A 19,258-nucleotide genomic window follows, 5' to 3' on the forward strand; every position below is an offset into this window, starting at 1 on the left:
ACAAACAAATCCCTAGTAGAGGATGAAGACAAAGTTCATGACCATCTGAGGAACCTGAAGATATAAAAGTCCATGGGACCTAACGAAATGCATCCCAGAGTCCTGAAGGAATAGGTGGATGCAGTTGCCAAGCCACTCTCTGTGACATGTATGAAAAGTCATGGCAGTCAGGTGAAGTACCTAGTGACAGGAAGAAAGGAAACATCACACCCATTTTAAAAAAGGGTAGAAAAAAGGACCCTGGAAGCTACTGACCTGTCAGCCTCTTCTGTATGCCTGGGATGACCATGGAACAGATCCTCCTAAAAGACATGCTAAGGCCCAAGGAGGACAGGGAAGTGATCCAAGACAGCCGGCATAGCTTTACCAGAGGCAAATTCTGCCTGGCCAACCCATGGCTTTCTGCAATGGAGTGACTACATCAACAAACAAGGGAAAAGCAGTGGATGTCATCTATCTGGACTTCTGCAAGGCCTTTGACACAGTCCCCCAAAATATCCTACTCACCAAGTTGGAGAGAGATGGATTTGATGGGTGGACTGTTCAGTGGATAAGGAACTGGCTGGATGGTTGTATCCAGTGGGTAGTGGTCGATGGCTTGAATTCCAGATGGAGACCAGTGACAAGTGGTGTCCCTCAGGGTTCTGCACTGGGACCTGTACTGTTTAATATTTTTATCAATGATATAGACAGCAGGATTGAATCAAAAGTTTGCAGATGACACCAAGCTGAGTGGTGCTGTCAGTAATCCAGAGGGATGGGATGTCATCCAGAAGGGTCTGGACAAACCGGAGGTTTGTGGGCCTCACGAGGTTCAACACGACCAAGTGCAGGGTCCTGCACCTGGATCAGAACAATCCACACTATCAGTACAGGCTTGGAGATGAGGTTTTAGCAAGCAGCCCTGGAGAAAAGGACTTGGAGGTGCAGGTGGATGAAAAGTTGGAGCCACTGTGCTTGCAGCCCAGAAGGCCAAACACATCCTGGGCTGCATTAAAAAAGAGTGCCCAGCAAATTGAGAGAGGTGATTCTGCCACTTTGCTCTGGTAAGGCCTCACCTGGAGTATTGAATCCAGTTCTGGAGGAAGGACATGGATCTGATGGGAGTGGATTCCAGAGAAGGGCTATGAAAATGATCAGGGGGCTGAAATACCTCACTTATGAAGACAGGCTGAGGATGCTGGGTCTGCTCAGCCTGGAGAAAAGAAGGCTCCAGGGAGACCTAATAGTGACCTTCCAGTACCTGAGGGGGCTACAGGAAGGCTGGAAAGGGACTGTTTGCAAGGGCCTGTAGTGACAGGACAAGGGAGAAGAGTAGTGGAAAAATGGAACAGGCTGCCTATGGAGGTAGTTGAGGCTTCCTCCCTGGAGATGGTCAAGGTGAGGCTTGACGAGACTCTGAGCAACCTGATCTAGCTGAGGGTGTTCCTGCTTAGTACAGAGAGGTTGTATTATATGACCTTTAGAGGTCCATTCCATCCCAAATAATTCTGTGATTCTATATCATGGCAGCTACATAGGTGAACAGTACCTACTGCTTTACCAGCATTTGAAATTTACCATTTTACAAGACTTATTGAGGCCTTTTATAGCTGCATGAGAATAATATAAATGACCAAATTTTACTTTTGTAATGTCATAGTTCACATAATGAGTGAGAATGTCATTTCACAAAGACAGACCTAGAAGTGTAAGGAAGTATTTTAATATGTAATTTCCAAATTTTAAGATTATAACTAAACTGTTACTTTAACACTCCAGGTAAATATGTAGCACAGCTCTTGAGAGTTACATCCTGCATTAATCTCAAAATGAGGTTTTCATGCTATTCCAGTGGGTATCGCTGGAATACAGTAATCCATTTTCTACACTGTGGCTAGAAGAAAAGCCGACTGTGCCTATGTCATGCTTTGTTAGAGGTTCATGATCACATTATCTCATGGTGGACCTGACACTTTTATTCAGTTTACAGTATGTTCTGTGTACAGGCAACTTATTTCCTTTGCCAGGGCTGCTGACAACCTTTTCCACACTATATTAATCTTGTTTACAGACTTTATCTTGGTACAAATATCAGAAAACTGAACTTTTATCTCAGGGAGAAAATAAACAACATGTTGACAGAAGCAAAAGCTATTTTCTGGACTAAGATTGGTTGTTTACCTGCAGCCATAGTTATGGAAACAAGTTTAAGTTTCCAGCTTACTCAAAATATATAATCTGAAATTGAACAAACATAGAAATTTCAAGAAAAATTTCTTGATAAATTGCCAGGTTTAATATAATATGTAAACCACAGAAGTTTTTTTGACTAATTTATATGTGAATATGAACTTGATTGGAACACAGTTACAACTGACCACAAAGCACACTACTCCGGTTTCTCTTGCACACCCCAGATAGCTTCACTTACCAAGCATACACAGAACATTTATAAAACTAAAGTCATAATGCATATATATAGATCTTTGCATAAAACTGAATGCTAGTTATTTTAAGTCACAAAACATTAATGCAAATTAGTTCCTACTTGCAGACTTATCTAGGGTCTAAAAAGCCACAACAAAACCTATTCCCACCTTCATCTACTAACTTGCAATTAGAAAAATCTACTCCAGAGATGTACTGCATCTCCACAGAAGAGTGTCAATTGCTCAATAAACTGGCAGCAGATCCAAGGACACTGAAATAAAAACAAATACCCTCTCAACTCTGCAGATTCTTTATTCATGTTCTATGGTGATGAAATTTAAGGCAGAAGAAATACGGGGGTAAAGTAAGTATTAAGTTTTCATTGTGTAACTCAGAACAAGCAGCACAGACGCTTTGCACAACTTTTTTTTTTTCAATTGAATGTATGTTAATGTACATGTCTGAGTGCACACATATCAGGAATAAGAACTGCTGTGATGGGAGTCTTTAGAAGACTGAGGGATCAGGTCTTTTAAACTTTAAACAAAGTTCATTCACCACATAACAGTGTAACAGTCAATTCTTACACACTATTAAGCATTCTCCTTATATACAGAAATGTTAGGTTTTAACACTTGTATGCTAAATTAAGTGTCAGTACACAATATAATGGACTTTTTGGTAACACACATCTGAGTCATGGGCAAGTTACACGCTATCTGAAAACCACATTTTGTTAAAGTCCAGCATGTGCTGTGGACTACTTTTGCCACATGCTTTACAGGAAAATTGCAGAACATCTTTTCCTAACATAAACACACTAATTTTTCCAAATCTTTTGATGGATAAACTTTTGGGAAAAAATGCCAAGGCATGTTTTAAGGTTCCGATACAACATGTACAGAATTCTGGCTTCAAAAATTCCTTCCTATGAGACATTAAAATACCTAGGAAACATCCAGTAAACTCTTTTAAGCTTTTTAGCAGTATAGTGAACAGTCTGTGTTTCTACAACTTAGCATTACTCCATAACTGAACACAATCACACTCATACTGGACCTTAGGTAACTATAAGTAATATACAAAATGAAGTAAAGCCAGCTCTTTCCTCTAAGAATCACAGCTTTTAAAAAAACTTGTAACAAATGACTAGAAATTATGTCATAGAGGATGAGGAAAATATCAGCCTTCAAAAAGAACAAAAGAAATATCACAGGTCTTCACAGAGACTGACTGTGTTGCAATCTGTTCTGTGGCTCAGTTGCATTAAACAGCAAAATAAGTAGGAGCATAAAGGGAAACCAGGGAAATCTTTGAGCCTGCTTGCTTGTCATCTTCCTTTTGTGCAGTCTCTCCAGCAACACTGCACAAGAGATACTGCAATCTACAGTTAATATAACTGATTTAGTATGAATAAAGCTTAGGGTCACCTTTGGAACTCAGAATTTCTTCTGGCTACAAGTCCTTTTACCATTGCTTGAATAAGATGAGAAGGTGATGGCTGCATACTGTTTACAGCTCCCCTGAAACCTCAGTACTCTGAGACAAAGTGCTTCTGTTTTGAAATGATTGTTTTGCCTAAGAAATTACAACCTATACTGATGGGGACAGTAAAATGAAAAAGTATTCAAGACTACGGGGTTTTGCCTCAAAATACATTGTACACTGCTGCCTGAGATTAAAGTATATGACAAACTTCAGAAGTGATACACAGAAAGACGGTGGGATTAAATAGAAAAAGAAAGGCAAGAAAGACGGAGGATTTCACTTTGCTGAAATCATGCTGAGTACAGAAACTGTTATTATAATGCTAATAATACAGAATATTTCAGTTCAAAGGGACCTACAATGATCATCTATTCCAACTACCTGGCTAATATTTAAAGAACATTGACAGGTTTGAGGCCTTGACCACCTCTCTAGGAAGCCTGTTCCACTCTTTGACCACTCTCTCAGCTAAACACATCCTTCCTCCAGCCTAACCTCCCTGGCACAACTTTGAACCATTCCCAAGAGAAGTGCTCAGCACCTCTATCTCCATTTCCCCTCCTAAGGAAGCTGCAGAGAGCAATGAGGTCAGCCCTCAGCCTCCTGTTCTCCAGACTAGAAAAGTCCCAGCTGCTCCTCATAAGACATCCCCTTCCAGCCCTGACACCAGCTTGATGGCCCTCTGGATGCATTCAAGGATCTTCACTTCCTTCTTCTGGAGGTCAGAAATGCACATAGTACTCATGGTGAGTCCACACCAACGCTGAACAGGACAATACCCTCTTTTGAGGGGCTGGTCACATCTCACACAGAGAGAGGGAGTGAAAAAATCTACAGTACAGTCACAGGTTGCTTGAGCACTACTGTTTATATGAATAGGGTGAATTTTGAAGATATGTCTGAGAACAAAGTGTTTCTAGAACTATTTAAAGAAGAAGAATAAATTAAAGTCAGTCAATTAATGCACTTTTAATAACAAAAATATTTTAATTTACAGGTACTGTAGTTTAAAGAAAGTTACTACCCTCTGCCATTAAAAGATAAAATAAATTAAAACATGAACAGGTTACAGAGTTACTTAACAATTGTTTATTTCTCATTTGAAGCATATTTTAAAATCTAGTTACTGAGTAGCCCATGGTAAATCAATAATTATTTTTAAAGATAACTATAATACAACACTCACAAATACGAATGTGTTCCATACAACATATTTTCTTAATACTCAAAAGAATATAAACTACTTTAAAGCTCATACTCAGTCACACCTCTTCTCCCTTATTTTTTTCCATCCTATGACACAATAAAGTAAGCAGTTACAGGCTCTCTTTATAATTTATGCTTAGCTTAGGAAAAACTTGTGAAAAAATACAACGTCCTATTCATAACTGTATCTCAGATACACTTTCCATTAATGAAAAAAAATATTTCTTAAAATTTAAGTAATGTTTAAATACTGATAATGATATTTTTGTATTTTAAATTGGATTCTTTGCCAAACACAACCCAGCATGTGCTGTGAAAAGATACTACGAAGCTTGTGTTTTAGAGGATGTTATTTCCTTGCAATAATTTGGTGGACTTGGCAGTGTTCCATTTACAATTGTATTTGATGATCTTAACATGTCTTTTCCCCTCTAAATGATTATATGATTCGATTTAAAGAATCCACATAAATAATTATGGAAATATTTGACTTGAATGTTTAACTTAGCCACCATAGTGTGCCACATCCATACAATGCAAACCCAGTAAAATTTCATTTTCCTCGTATAACTCATTTTATACCATTTCTTCACTAGAAGCATTGGAAAGCACTGAATTTAAACTACAACTTTTTAAAAAAATCATACTCATTGACTTGGAGAAATATAGAAAACTAAGAAAATAAAAACAGCTTTCACAGTATACATTCCCGAATCATGCCCATAACCTTAGCTTGATATTACCACTTCATATTTTTTCCCCTCTACAAGTGGATTTTTGCTGAAGGCCCCAACCTGACCATTTCCCAGAAGCATTTCTTTAATGTGCAGATTACCTTTAAGAGAAGATCAATGAAACTCTAAGTCTTCATGAAGATGTGGTTCACTGCCAGAAGAGTTCTATGCCAGCCTCTTGCTGGTCTAGTATAATGCTTTAAAACTGGCCTCTTACTAACCAAGTGTTGCAAAAATCAATGGATGGTTGCCATTCTGCTTGCAAAATACATGCAAGTGACAAGGAAGGAGAAAAACCTCAAGAAAAACAGGTCAGAAGACATGGACTTTAATGCTACAGTAATGCTACATATCTCTCTGTACATGTTTTACTTTTTTCTCTTAATAAGTAGAAAAAAGAAACAACAAACCACAGCCCCCCCGGCTTAGTACTAATTAAATGCTGCAGTAATATGTTGCATATGAAAAAATCTTATGATATTTTGGCTCTCTGTTGAGATATAAAACTCATTCTAGGGTGAATTTTTAGCTCCACCAGGTCAAAAGGATTTTGACTTGAGGGGCGCTGTATCCTTATTCCTGAAGGATAATCTAAAATGTTGAAATAATGTTTTTACACATCCTCACAGTTATACAGATGGGAAGAAGGCGCAGAGCAGTGATTGGGATACTAGCCTTGACCTGAGAGATGTGGGTTCAATTTCTCGCTCTGCTGCAGGCTTGGTTTTTTGACCTTTGGTAAGTTGCTTTCTGCAGCTCAGTTCCTCATTTGGGAAAAACAAGAAAAACAAACAAATAAGACACCTCTTTCCCCACCCAAAGTATTATTCTGGAATAGTTTTTCCTTGCTTCATCAAAGTAATGTAGCATAATGACACAAAAGATTGTGTCAACCACAAAGAATGTCATCAAAGTACTTACTTTGAGACTGCCTGAAGTATACTATTGAAGGTGATTTTTATTCTTACTGTCACAGGACTTATTTAGGAAACAGAAAAAATGTCAAAATGAAATACATTTACATATATAAGCAGAAATACTCAGAACTCTTTGCAGGTACAGTTCATGGCAGCATAAGCTTACTCAGAGTGGATTAAAAAAACATGCACACAACAAAACCCCCATTTTCAAATCACTGCCCAGCTTCAGTAGCAAGCTATGAGTGGCCTCTACTGGCTGACCAAAGGCTACAGAAGTCACTGAGCTTTTTCCTGAGTTACAACTGTGGTTATCAGTGTGGTTAAGTGTGTGAAGAAATGCTAATAGAAAGAATATGCTCCTTAGTTCTAAACAATTCACTTCTTGTTATGGCTCAAAATAAAAGGCAAGCATAAGATGAGTGATACAGTAGACAGTGGGGAAAAAAACCTTTTACACTAGTGTTCCTAGGATTTGTCAAAACATTCAATGTAAAAAGCCCATTTTTCAAAAGTTGATGATGCAATTCAGCAGCATATTTTATACTACCTGTAAAGGTTGAAACAAACTTGAAATTCTAGTAGTTTATACTTTTTAATGTAAGTTTTATACTTTGTATGAAGAATGAGCTACTTCAATTATTATATGAACCGTATAGTTTGGATGCACAATTTGAATGCCTGTTTTGTCATCTGAGAAGCTATGATAACAGACTATGTAACTATTCTTTTAATAAAAGTGTAAATTTGAACTTTTCATTATTTGTAACATTAAAAACAGTAGCATACAGAATAAAAAAATATTAAAACCTAAGTATGAAAGTACATCTATTGCCACAAAGATGATCTACAATTTTCTTTAAACTACATAAAATACTGTATTTTTATTAGGGGAAAAAAAGGAGAATAAACCATAATTAATTTTTCTTTTAGAACATTAATTGTAAGCAGCACAACTTGAACAGAAGAGAGTAAAAGTTGTCCAAAACATGGCCAAAAATAATTATTGTGCAATATCTATATTTAAACAATATAAATAAAAATACTAGATAAAAAAGAAGATAGTACCAGTAACAAGGAAGTAATTTTTTTACCTCACCTTTCTTTTCTATAGAAATATCTACCTGATTTGCCACTTTCCCACATTTTAATTGCACCCTATCAAGAAGGATTATTATCAACCATAAGTGACTCCCAGTGTCAAAAGCTGATTGTCTTCATAATTAGCCATACAGTTCTCATACACAACACTGTACCCTCTGATATTTCCAGCTCCTGTTCTGGATCCTGCCGGATTTCAGAGTTCTGCCTCATTTCAGAATTCAGTCCCACTATCTCCACTGCTCAAAATTGTTCACAGGGTTATCTGGCTGACATATACGATAACCCTCCATCTCACCAGACACCATTGGGATATGACACGCTGACCCACAGTAAGCCTTGATTATTAGCTTGAAATACACACCATATAAGTGGAGCTTCAAGCCAAATAATTTATTTTAAACTCTCTTCATTTTACTTATACATTGAAACTCATTTTAGCATGCTGAAATCAGTTCCGTTAATCTGTAGAGCCATAAGTATATTTAGACACTTTAAAATTTTGACTATTACTAGAAAACAGAAGAAAAATACTATGACTAAAAAGCAGACTGGACATAATGCTTTTATATTTTCAAAAGAGAAAGGGATTTTAGTTTAATAAATTATAGCCAAATGAAAAACAAATGGCCAGACACTGCAATTGAACAGAATGCCCCATCACCTGCACTATACTGAAGCCCAAGCTCTTATCACACTGAAAAAAGGCTTGTAGCAGACAGAAATATGGTGTGGTTCCATTTTTTCCCCATCTTTTCCATACTACCACACTACCCATGACTGGGAAAGCAGTCAGGATTAGCAACCCCCAACAGAGGTGGGAAAAACTGATTTGTTAAAATAAATCTCCCTCTAACCCACAAAGTGGCTTCCTATCTAGTACATACAGTTCTGCAGGGTGCAACAGTCTTGAACCAGTCCAGTTTCATTTGCATGAAAACCTCATTACCTTTTATCTTTAAAAGGGCCACTCAGTGAGACATACTAAAGCCTGGACAACAAAAACTGGTTGTTTTTTCAGGAGAATGAGCTGACAGGAATAGTGGGCTCAAGAAAATGGTGATAGCAGCGTACCTAACAGTTTCCCACTTGAAGAAAATAATTCAAGTATAAGAAATTTAGGCTTCAAATATTATCCTCTGGTAAGAGGTGGAATAAAATGCCTTTAAAAACTTATACAATTTTCTCAATAACAAACCTTATGAAATCGATGCATTTAACAGCTAAAATAAAAGTATGACATTTTGCAGTTTAGGTCAGCTTACAGTTAAATAATTAGTGCTGGCAAAAGGTTTTTTTTGTTTTTTTTTTTTAAGTGAAGTTCCCACCAGAAGGGTTCACACCAGTGGGAAACTTGCCCAGTTTCACTACTCTCAGTATTCTATGTGGATTACTTGTTTAATTATTTTGTAGTTGCCTGTACATAAAGGTTTTACCCTGCAAACTTACACAACCGGTAGATTTTACAAATCCTTCTGTGTTTCTACTTTCTCTGCCATTTGCACTTTAATATATAACTGTAACCATTGATTCAAATTGTAAATGCCAGGAGAAGTGATCAGGAAGCTCAGAAATGAGGTTTTCATGGGGCACTTTTAAGGTCAAGTTAGATTCAGGCTTAAGATACCTTTTTATTTTTCTCCCCAAGCAAAATGATGTAGAAATAAAATAAGTTTGAAATTATATTACAATAAATACAGTTTTTCTTAGCTAGACATTCTCAAGCTTTTCCACCATCTTGTCTTCAAAAAGCAAGTGTAAATAATTTTTGACTTCTATTACAGAAGCAATGGAAACAAGTAGATTCTAATAGAGGAAAAGAAAATAATCAAAAGTGTGAATTCCACTTAAACATTTTAACAAAGACTTCCAAGCTTAATATCAGGTCCACACTGGGAGATCAACATGCTGATATGGTGGCATTGCATCCCAAAATTTCTAAAATAATGCAGATATCAAAGGTGTATCCTATGGAAAGCTTACGAATGGATCGTGCAAACTCACCACTACTTTTATTTGAAGACAAAACTGTGTTATATAATGGAAAACATCACAGTATGCTCTTGAGAGACTATAGTTCTTTACAGTAATTTAAACTTGTAATGCATTAAAATCTATACCAAAACACTAATTCATTAAGGAAGAGAAGACTGTGCTCTAGGAGCAGAATTCTGCTTATATCTGCTATCTACTCCTCCAGCAAGATGAAATAATCATTGTAGTGTTTTCTCCTATTTTTGACGGCACACAACTTACATTTACTTGGCAATTTTATGTCATTTTGTTACAAGAGTGGATACTTCTGGATTTCTGGTATCAAGTTAAACTTACTTTTGCATGAGACAAGACAGTGCATCTGTCAGAAAGTTGTGTTTGGCAGGTGAAAAACTTTTGCTCTTTTTAAATTTAAAACTATGTACAGGAAAGAGAGTTTAACCACTGGCTAAAACAAGTGTGTGTGATACTGAACACGGGGAAAGGTGTCTGACTCAGTGGCTGCCTTTACTGCATGACAGAAATCAGGGCACTGTCTTTTATAAAGGCCCTTCTGTTCCTATTATTAATATGGGGGAAAGACAGTACTACTTTTCTGGTCAGACCCAGGAGAATATGCTTTGGTCCCTATGCAACACATTAGCTGCCTTGGGCTTCTGAAATTCCTCATAAAACCACGTATGGGCAACTTTTGGCTACCAGAAGCATATTCTCTACTTATGAAGCATCTCTGTAGAAAAAAAGACAAGAAGACTAACTGTATTTTTGGGTACTGACTACGCAGAAAGAACAAATAAATAAATAAAGAAATAAAGAACATTTACCTCCCTGTTTTAAGTGTTTAATGTGTTGCAGAGCATAGAACACAACATTACTTTTCAGACATGAATGTGTAAAGCACTTTTTGCCAGGTCCTAAAGATAACTAAATTCCCATCTACCTTGGGGTAGAGATCATACATCATAGAACTACCACCTGTGACTATCAACAACTCTCCACAAAATGCCAAGGGAATTCTAAGTTGCCCTTGGGTAGCGAGAAAACTATTTTACCTGTCGCTAGGGAGGGAAAAATTCAGAAACCAGAGAGGTCTTTGACACAGAGAAAATCTTGAGTTAAATACCAGTATTCTGAACTGATATGTGTATGTTATTCTGGAAACACCTAGAGTTAACTTAGGCCCTGATAAAGACAAATAATCCTAAAAGCTTACAACTTGTGTTATAATATGATGGTCACCAAGATATAAACTTAACTTTCAGCCAAGGGAAGTATTTTTGCATTCTCCCATGGAACACTGGAATACATATTTGGTTTTGGGTTTTGGAACGGAGGAAGAGGAAAATGAGCCAGAATGAAAGCAGAAGGTACCGTGTCGTAAAGATTACCATAAAGTATTTGGAAAAGAACAGTTCCACAGAAATCTGTAAGATAAAAAATAAGAATCCATTGAAGGAAAGTAGTGATTCTCCCTTTAAAAATGGTGCTTGAGAAATTATTTGAATCTCTGCCTTGTTCAAGGCTCAAAGATATCAGGTTAATATGACTTATCTTCTCTTCCACCCTCAAGAGGGTTGAGTAAATACCACCAACACAAAGCCTTGCCGACCACATCACCTGCAATTCCAGTTGGTTGTGGCACAATCCTGGGAACACTTTATAAAATTTCATTTGCTGCCAATCCATATCTGTGACGCTTGCTTACTAAATGCAAGTTTCAGGGTCACTACCTGGACAGGGCTCTGAGCAACCTGATCTAGTGAGAGGTGTCTGCCCATGCCAGTGGGGGTTGGAATTAGATTATCTTAAAGGTGCTTTCCAACCCTGAAAATTCTATGATTATCTACTGATTAAATATTATGTTATTGGCTATTCCATTTCATACTAAATACCTGACAACTTTACACAGTACCAGAAGGGGGGCTGAATTGAGGCCACTCAGCATGATACTAGGCCTGGTTTGGTTTATAGGCAGGTTTAACACCAGAAAGCAGGGTAGGATCCCAAATGTTGGTAAGATGCTCAGATTTCTAAAACAAAAACAAAAAACTCAAACCAAAACAACAAATTGCTGACAAAGAGAAAGCTCAACTATTTAGTTATTAACTGGACCCCAAAAGGGTAAATATTGCATTCCACAAAGTTAATTGGAAACTGAGTTTAAAAAGAATTACAGCAAATAAACAGATCAAGTCATGGAAAAAAATAAATATAAACAGGCACACCACTAACTTTGCCTGTATCTCTTAAGAAACTGCATTTGATTGCAGCATTAAATTATATATATTGGCTACTGTATATAACATAACCCTCAACAGTGTTAAGTTTTTCAGATGGCCAAGAAGAAAAAGACATAACCATTTGAAACTGGCATTATGACCCAGACATATTTAACTAGCACAAACCAAAATACGTTTGGAGGTTTTTTTCTATTATTTCTAAAAGCATAGATATAGTGATACATTAATTATGAGGATTGTTGTTGGCAAGAGAGAGATGTTCACTGACAAGGTGCCATAAATGCCATGATATATTTGGGAACATTTTCAAGTTCTTCCTGCATATAACTGAATGCTGAGGAAAATTAATTGAGCAAAGAAATCTTACAGAAAATTCCGTAAAGTTACTGAAGCAGTTCATAAACAAAAAGAACAATTCAGCTTACTATTAAATCAGAGGTCATTTGTCCAATACTGAATCAAAACATGGCACCTACTGAGGGAGTGAAAGCCTTCTCTTCAAGGTGTATGTGAGAAAATGTTACTATTTGCACGGTTGAAGATACCTGCTTGCTTTCTTTCTTGACAGCCTCTTATGAATCAGAGGTCAACTTGCAAGAATTACTAGTGTTAACTACAGTGTACAACCAGTCATCCTGGGTTCCTTATTTTCTCATCTTCCCTCTGCAGGAGCAACAATCAACAAGAAAGTGTCTTTTTCAGTTGGGGAAGGTGGGAAAACTAGCTCTTTTCTTTCCTTTAGCATACTTATTATGGTGAGTGTGAGATAGGGCAGATCAACAAGACAACTGAGGAAAAAAAATGGTGACATGTTTGGTGGCCTTTAGATTTTGGGGAATTTTAACGCAAACTCTCTGATTTTTTCCCAAAGAAATGTAATTTTTTCTCAAAACCAGCAATTTCTTCTCTTGTTCCATTGTGTCAGAGGTCTTATCATTCAGCATTAAATTTTTCCTGGGTGAAGCTCACTTTAAAAAAAAAAAAAAAAAAAGAAAAAAAAAAACCACCACATACAACAATCTTTAGAAAGAAGGTCCTTTCAAGTCTGAAATTGAGTGACGCAGGCACACTCTCCCTACTACAGTTTTTCTTAGCTTATCCTTAACTAAACCAGATTCACACAATATGAAGTGTCCTGAATCTTGATAATTTTTTATTCAAGAAACTTGATACATAAAGAAATGCTCTGTAATTTTGTATTTATTTATATATTTTTAAAATATGTTTAAAAGCTCAGCTCCTTCCACTGCTAATAGTATAGCTAATTCTCTGGTGCCAGGGTGGCACCAGCAGTGGGTAAATTACTGTACCCATGAAACCTTTTCAGAAATATCTTGTACTTCAGCCTATGACAAGAATTAATTTTTATTTCCTGCTTTTACTTTCAGACCTGCAAGATAGCTTTGGAAGCTTCTGCTCTAAACCGAGCCCTACTTACTTCCTATGATAGATCTTCTACCATAAGAGTTGGTGAAAGAACCATACTTTTAATTTATTCAAAGTAAAAGTCCATCAGCTCTGTAAGTTTTAACATCAACCTTAAGATAGATTTTGTGGCTAAAATGAACAAAAGTGTATTTTCCATTTGTACCTTAGCTTAAAGTTTCTGAAGTTATAGGAAACAACTTAGTATGATACACCTTTCTAGCGCCATTTCATCCTGATAGATGATTCATTCCTCTTCTCTGTTGTGGAACTTTGCCACAATCTTTGAATGGACTTCATTCATCTTTAGATAAGAACTTGGTGTGCCATGTGCAAAAACATTTTTAGTGAAGGCAACAGAAACAAACAACACTATGCACTGCTCTGGTTTGAATTAAGAAAAAAGTAACATTGTATTTTGCTACACTTAAATATTTTTAGTCTAAGAAGGGAATAAATGCTGGAGATGAGACAAGGGTTTTGAAAGTTTGCTGACTTCAGAAGCCATAAAGTTTGAGGTTCATCGGGGCAGGATGTACCTACCATCCTTGGCATGCATTAGAAGAGTCCTCATCTATTATTGAATAATCAATTGCATTCAACTCATAGAAGTGCAAAGCTACAGTTCAAAACGTGAAGCTTTAAAGATGCCACACAGTAGCAGAACAATAGTATAATCTTTAAGATATTTGGGAAAAAAAAAAAAAAAAAAAGCATTACTACTAAGAGTATTTCATTTTCTCAGCTATATGACTCAGTCATATGACTCAGAGACATAAATGAAAAAGGCTCAATTGAACAGTAAGCTCCCAAATCAAACTTTTTCAGTTGTCTTGACACATAGGTACAAATGTCACACAAGGCAGCCAGAAAGATGGGCAAGTTTTATAAAGTTAAATTTATGAAACATAAAGAACATAAAGTTAATATTTTCTCCACCCTTAAAGAGGTACATACAGTTATGTTTAAGACAAGCTGCTTTCCATTCCAGCAATGGTATTTCATATCTACTTTTCTTTTAATTGAATCCTTTGGGGATATAGTTATGATATCAACACATTCTGAAAATGCCAAAGTTTCAACCAAAGCATTTTCAGATTAAATTATTCAGTATAATAGACGATTTCCTTAAGAGGCTACTAAAATCAAATAAAGCATTTAGAAATGTACTGTGTGTATCACCAGTGTAGCTTTTCCACATTTACCAAACTACAAGAACACATGTATGTAGATGACAAATGTATTACATAGAGCTTTATGTATTCTGGTGCTTTACTGTAGACCTCCTATCACTCTGTGATGAACAAATAAGAACTTGCATTTTATCTGAATGGATTGACCTTATGTTTACACAAAAATATAGCATGTTTATTCCAAACCAGAGTGGAAATATCTTTAAGTAGTAAATTACGTGTCTTGAACATTGACATCCTAGGCCCACAAAACTGCCAATTCTGACATTTTTAAGTGTAAATTGCACAACAATGGAGACAAAATCTCCAGCCTCAGCACTTCAGAAGAAACTGAATGCTACTAAGATGACAGTGTATGGATACACTACTTCCAGTTTTATTTGTTCAATTTGGTTTACCTTTGTTTATTTTTCTGAAGGGACTAGCTTTTAAGCTGGTATAAATATACATATTAAATGAGCAAAATTAGTTAACTGATAATGCTGCCATCCCTGTACTAGCTGAGGAGCCAGTTCTAAAATGTGCACTGGTAAATATTTATGTTACCAGGCCAGTAAACTTCAAATAGACTTGAAAAAGGAAATGTTAAGATTCACAATACCACGTCTTCTCCATATTGCTAGACAGCAACATTTGTATTTAACAGTTAATTATCTCACAGTGAGAAAATGGTCATTGGCTTCCATTTTCAAAGTAGTCACATATGTTTAAAGTATAAATATCTTTTGGCTCTTAAACAAGAATAGACTGATGGATACTCAAAAAGGGCAGCTTCCACATTGTTCTCCGGGTGCAACACAATGGCAGGTCAAACTTTTGTTCCTCTTGTCCTACAAACAATTTTCAAGCCCATGCTCAATAAATAAATTTGGTCTCAGCACTCCCAATCAGGGCTGCACAATCCCCTCAGTAGCAGACCTATGATAAATGGACTTATTTTCCCAAATCAAACACTTGAATTTAAATTCAGATGAGTTAATGCAAAGGTCAACACTGTAATCAGTTCTTTTGATCTTTATAGAATTTCTAGAGTAATACATAATAAATCTGAAACAAGGCAATTTGCAGCTCTGTATGTGTGGCTGGTAATAAAAATCTTAACGATTAGAGCCTTTATGTACTTAGGGAACGTTTTATAGTAATAGCTATGCTGAGAGCCTCAATGCATGGGGAATGATGGCAATAGATAACACTGAAAGACATGATTGCTTGATTCTTTATATAGTTTATACAGTATGTATAGATTATAAATTTTAAATTAAAGCACAATGGTTCTGAAGAAGCTCCCAACATTTTTTCTAATATTCTATTTTATATTTGTATCCTCTCCAAAATATAGTCTTGATAAAAACTTATGAATTTAACAAACATCTTATATATTGAGAATTTAATTGTCCCTCATACTAGTCTGTTACTTCAGCTAACCCTGAAAAGAAATAAAAATCTCTGTGCAGAAACTGTGCACATATGCTCTGATGTCCTAAATATATGAAGACATGTATTTAGAAGGTATCTCACCTCTTATGAACAAAACCATGATTATTAAACAAAAGGCATCCCAATTGAAAACCGAAACATATACTCTTAGAAGTAGACTAGAATGTCAGCAGTCATGAGGTGATCCTTAAGATCAAAAGGTTAAATACTGAATTTTTTTTAATCATCAACTTTACAGCTTTCTTGATAATAATCAGATAACTACCCAACCACTAAAAGTTGTAAAAACATGTTCCTTGTTCCAATTTCACAAAATAAATGAGACATTAAAGAACAGAAATTTAAGGTGTCAGAGAACATCTTCTGTAAACATACAAGTATGGAGGAAAGCAAATACAGATTACAGTTTAGGAACTGCAGAAATAATACTTTTTAAGAAAAACTAAGAATACATAGGAAGGCCCATAAGAATTCATCCATGGAAAGAGCAACTGAGAATCCTGCTATCTGGGCAGATTATTCTTCTGCATCTGTTCAATGAAGTTCAGAAAGAATAAATTCTATTTATTTGTTTACTTTCCCTACTCAAAATTCTCCTGTTCTCACAGAACACATACACATCTCTTTGGGAAAAACAAAACTCTTCACTCACTCCAAATTCACTTACCTGTTCATTATACAAACTAAGTAAAAACACCATCACACAGATGCATAACTGATACTTGCACAGTGTTCATGAGAAGAAAGGCTTACTGCTCGTTTTTGGTGCAAGACACCCTTTTTTCTGTAATAAATGGAGTATGTGATGGTGATCCTCTTGGCATGCTTGGAAGAATGTCTTAAGTCTCATCAAGTGAAATAACACAACTGCTTTAAGGTGAATATACTTGCTGCATAATATAGGGGTTGTGAAGTATACTTAAGCCTAAAGATTCTCTAAAGAATCTGACTTGATACTGCATGACAGGTTTATTAAAAGTTATCATTGGTCGAAAATCAATACACCCACAAGTATATATAAAATGGATTAAAATCACAGCTGATCATCTTCAGCCATAATTGTATACAGGGAATCTTCTTCCAATAGACACATTCCTAGTAGCATTCCACAGGGGTCTTGATAAAGATACTAAACATCAAAAAGCTAATGCAAAATTGGAAAAAAACCAAACAACCCAAACAGTAAGTCAGAGCAGCCAGCATGCAGGAAGTGTCAATGCTGCTATTGTGGCAAATAGCGACAACTTATTTTTCACAGCTCTGAAGCTGCTCTTTTGAAAGATGCTGCTGGTTATTGGTGATTCTGAATTATTTCATTTAACTTCCATCTCACTATTCTCAAAACTCTGTTCAAGGGGAGGGACTGACACGTGTAAAACTGCTCCAGTGAGGGCTTTCTCGAGTCTTTCACTGCCATTTCTTATAAAAAAAGCAGAGGAAGCTGCTTGCTACGAAGCCAATAATGTCATGAGGAGGACCACTGAACACTGGTGATAGGACCTTGGTTTCTGACACACCATACTGCTGGCTCAGTGTGAAGAAGAAAGAGGGAAAGCAGGACATACAGAGCTTCGAAGACAGAAAGTTATTATAAAAGAAGCACATAAATTGTCATCTCTGGTTATCACATTAATAAACTCAAGACTGCAAGAATGTAGAGTTAAATAAAAGAGAAACAGTTTTCCTAGAGATCACGGAACACTAAAGCAAATTGCATAGGGAGGCCTCTAGGATGACATCTTTAGCTTTACAGAAAAACACCCAAGGACTCAGTTTGTAACTTTGAAACAGAAGTGGCAGTACAAGCTAGTAAGTGTGACTGAAGACCACATCACCACACTGGGGGAACTGCTTTTGGTGTTAAGGTAGCAGTTTGAGTGCATTCCTATAGGGACTATTTCAAGAAAACAAAGGCAGGAACGCAAAACAGTAATCTTGGTACCTTCTACGCAAATCCACGTGGCACAAGAAAAGAAAAAAAATTCCACATATGAATTCCTGAAAAACAAGGTGTGACTCTTACATCACATTTCTAACTCAGATACCTTTCTGTACTGGATTATTTGCTGTAAAAACAAATCTAGAAGGACTTTAAAAGAAAAAAAAAAAAAAAAAAAGCATGTTAAGTTTGGAAAACAACTGGAAAAGGGAAGGCAGAGGAAGGAAAAGATATACACCTAAGGAAACAATCTTACTGCATTCTAAAGAAAACAATCTTACTGCATCCTAAATGGATATAAAAAGGGCTAGGGTTTATTTTGAAGGAATTATTTTGTCATGGCTAGACAAGAAACTGAAGATATAGAAAGACGGGAGCCTGAGCAAAATATTAAAACTGTGTAGAAAGACAGCAAAAGAAAGGTTGTTTCTTAGCAAGACAGCCAAATAACATGACTTGGAAAGAAAGCTAAGTCAAAGCTGACACACACTACTGACTGATATGACAAGGGCTGGGAGCACTCTCCACAGTGATTCAACAAGGGAGTGTCATATATTTATATATAAAACAAAAATAATACAGTAATGATAGCCCACATGGGATACTGAAATATTAGAAGTGAGAGGTGAAGGAATGTGTGAGGTGTGGAAAAAATTAGTTATGGATAATGTCTTGTTATAAAAACTGGTTTTGTTTGTGCTTTGCTATAAAAATTAAACCCCAATACTGCATACTAAATTCTTTCTACTATTCCATCTGCTGTTATACACTATCCTGTATTTAGCTATATCATAACGAATAGTTCTCTAAATCATTTTGTTATTTGTATTCAAACCAAATCAACAACAATAGTATACCAACATTTTAATGTTAAGTATATTTCTTTTAAAGAAATCTATGTTTGCAGAATGGTAGCTACAAATTTGCTATCAGCTGGCAGATTAAAGCCCCCACCCAATATGCAACTATAATTTAGTAATTAAACATTTTGGTAGTATAATTAGTGCAAATACATGTGACTTGCTAAGTAACAAATATAATAATTAAGATGTGCAATTATACAATTATCATGTAATTTTACACAGGCTCCCTAAAATTTTGTTTGACATGATGAAATACTATTTTAAGAGATCCCAGAGATTTCACAATTCATCTTGTGGATTACAACCAC

At 36.1% G+C, this 19,258-nt stretch overlaps 1 protein-coding gene across 1 annotated transcript in view; it reads right to left on the minus strand.

Moving 5' to 3' along the window:
- GPATCH2 (G-patch domain containing 2) overlaps positions 1-19,258 on the minus strand; it is a 123,252-nt gene that overhangs the window by 38,212 nt on the left and 65,782 nt on the right. The window lies entirely within an intron of this gene.

The sequence above is a fragment of the Heliangelus exortis genome, chromosome 3 (genome assembly GCF_036169615.1).
Source record: "Heliangelus exortis chromosome 3, bHelExo1.hap1, whole genome shotgun sequence".
In the NCBI taxonomy this organism is placed as follows: Eukaryota; Metazoa; Chordata; class Aves; order Apodiformes; family Trochilidae; genus Heliangelus; species Heliangelus exortis.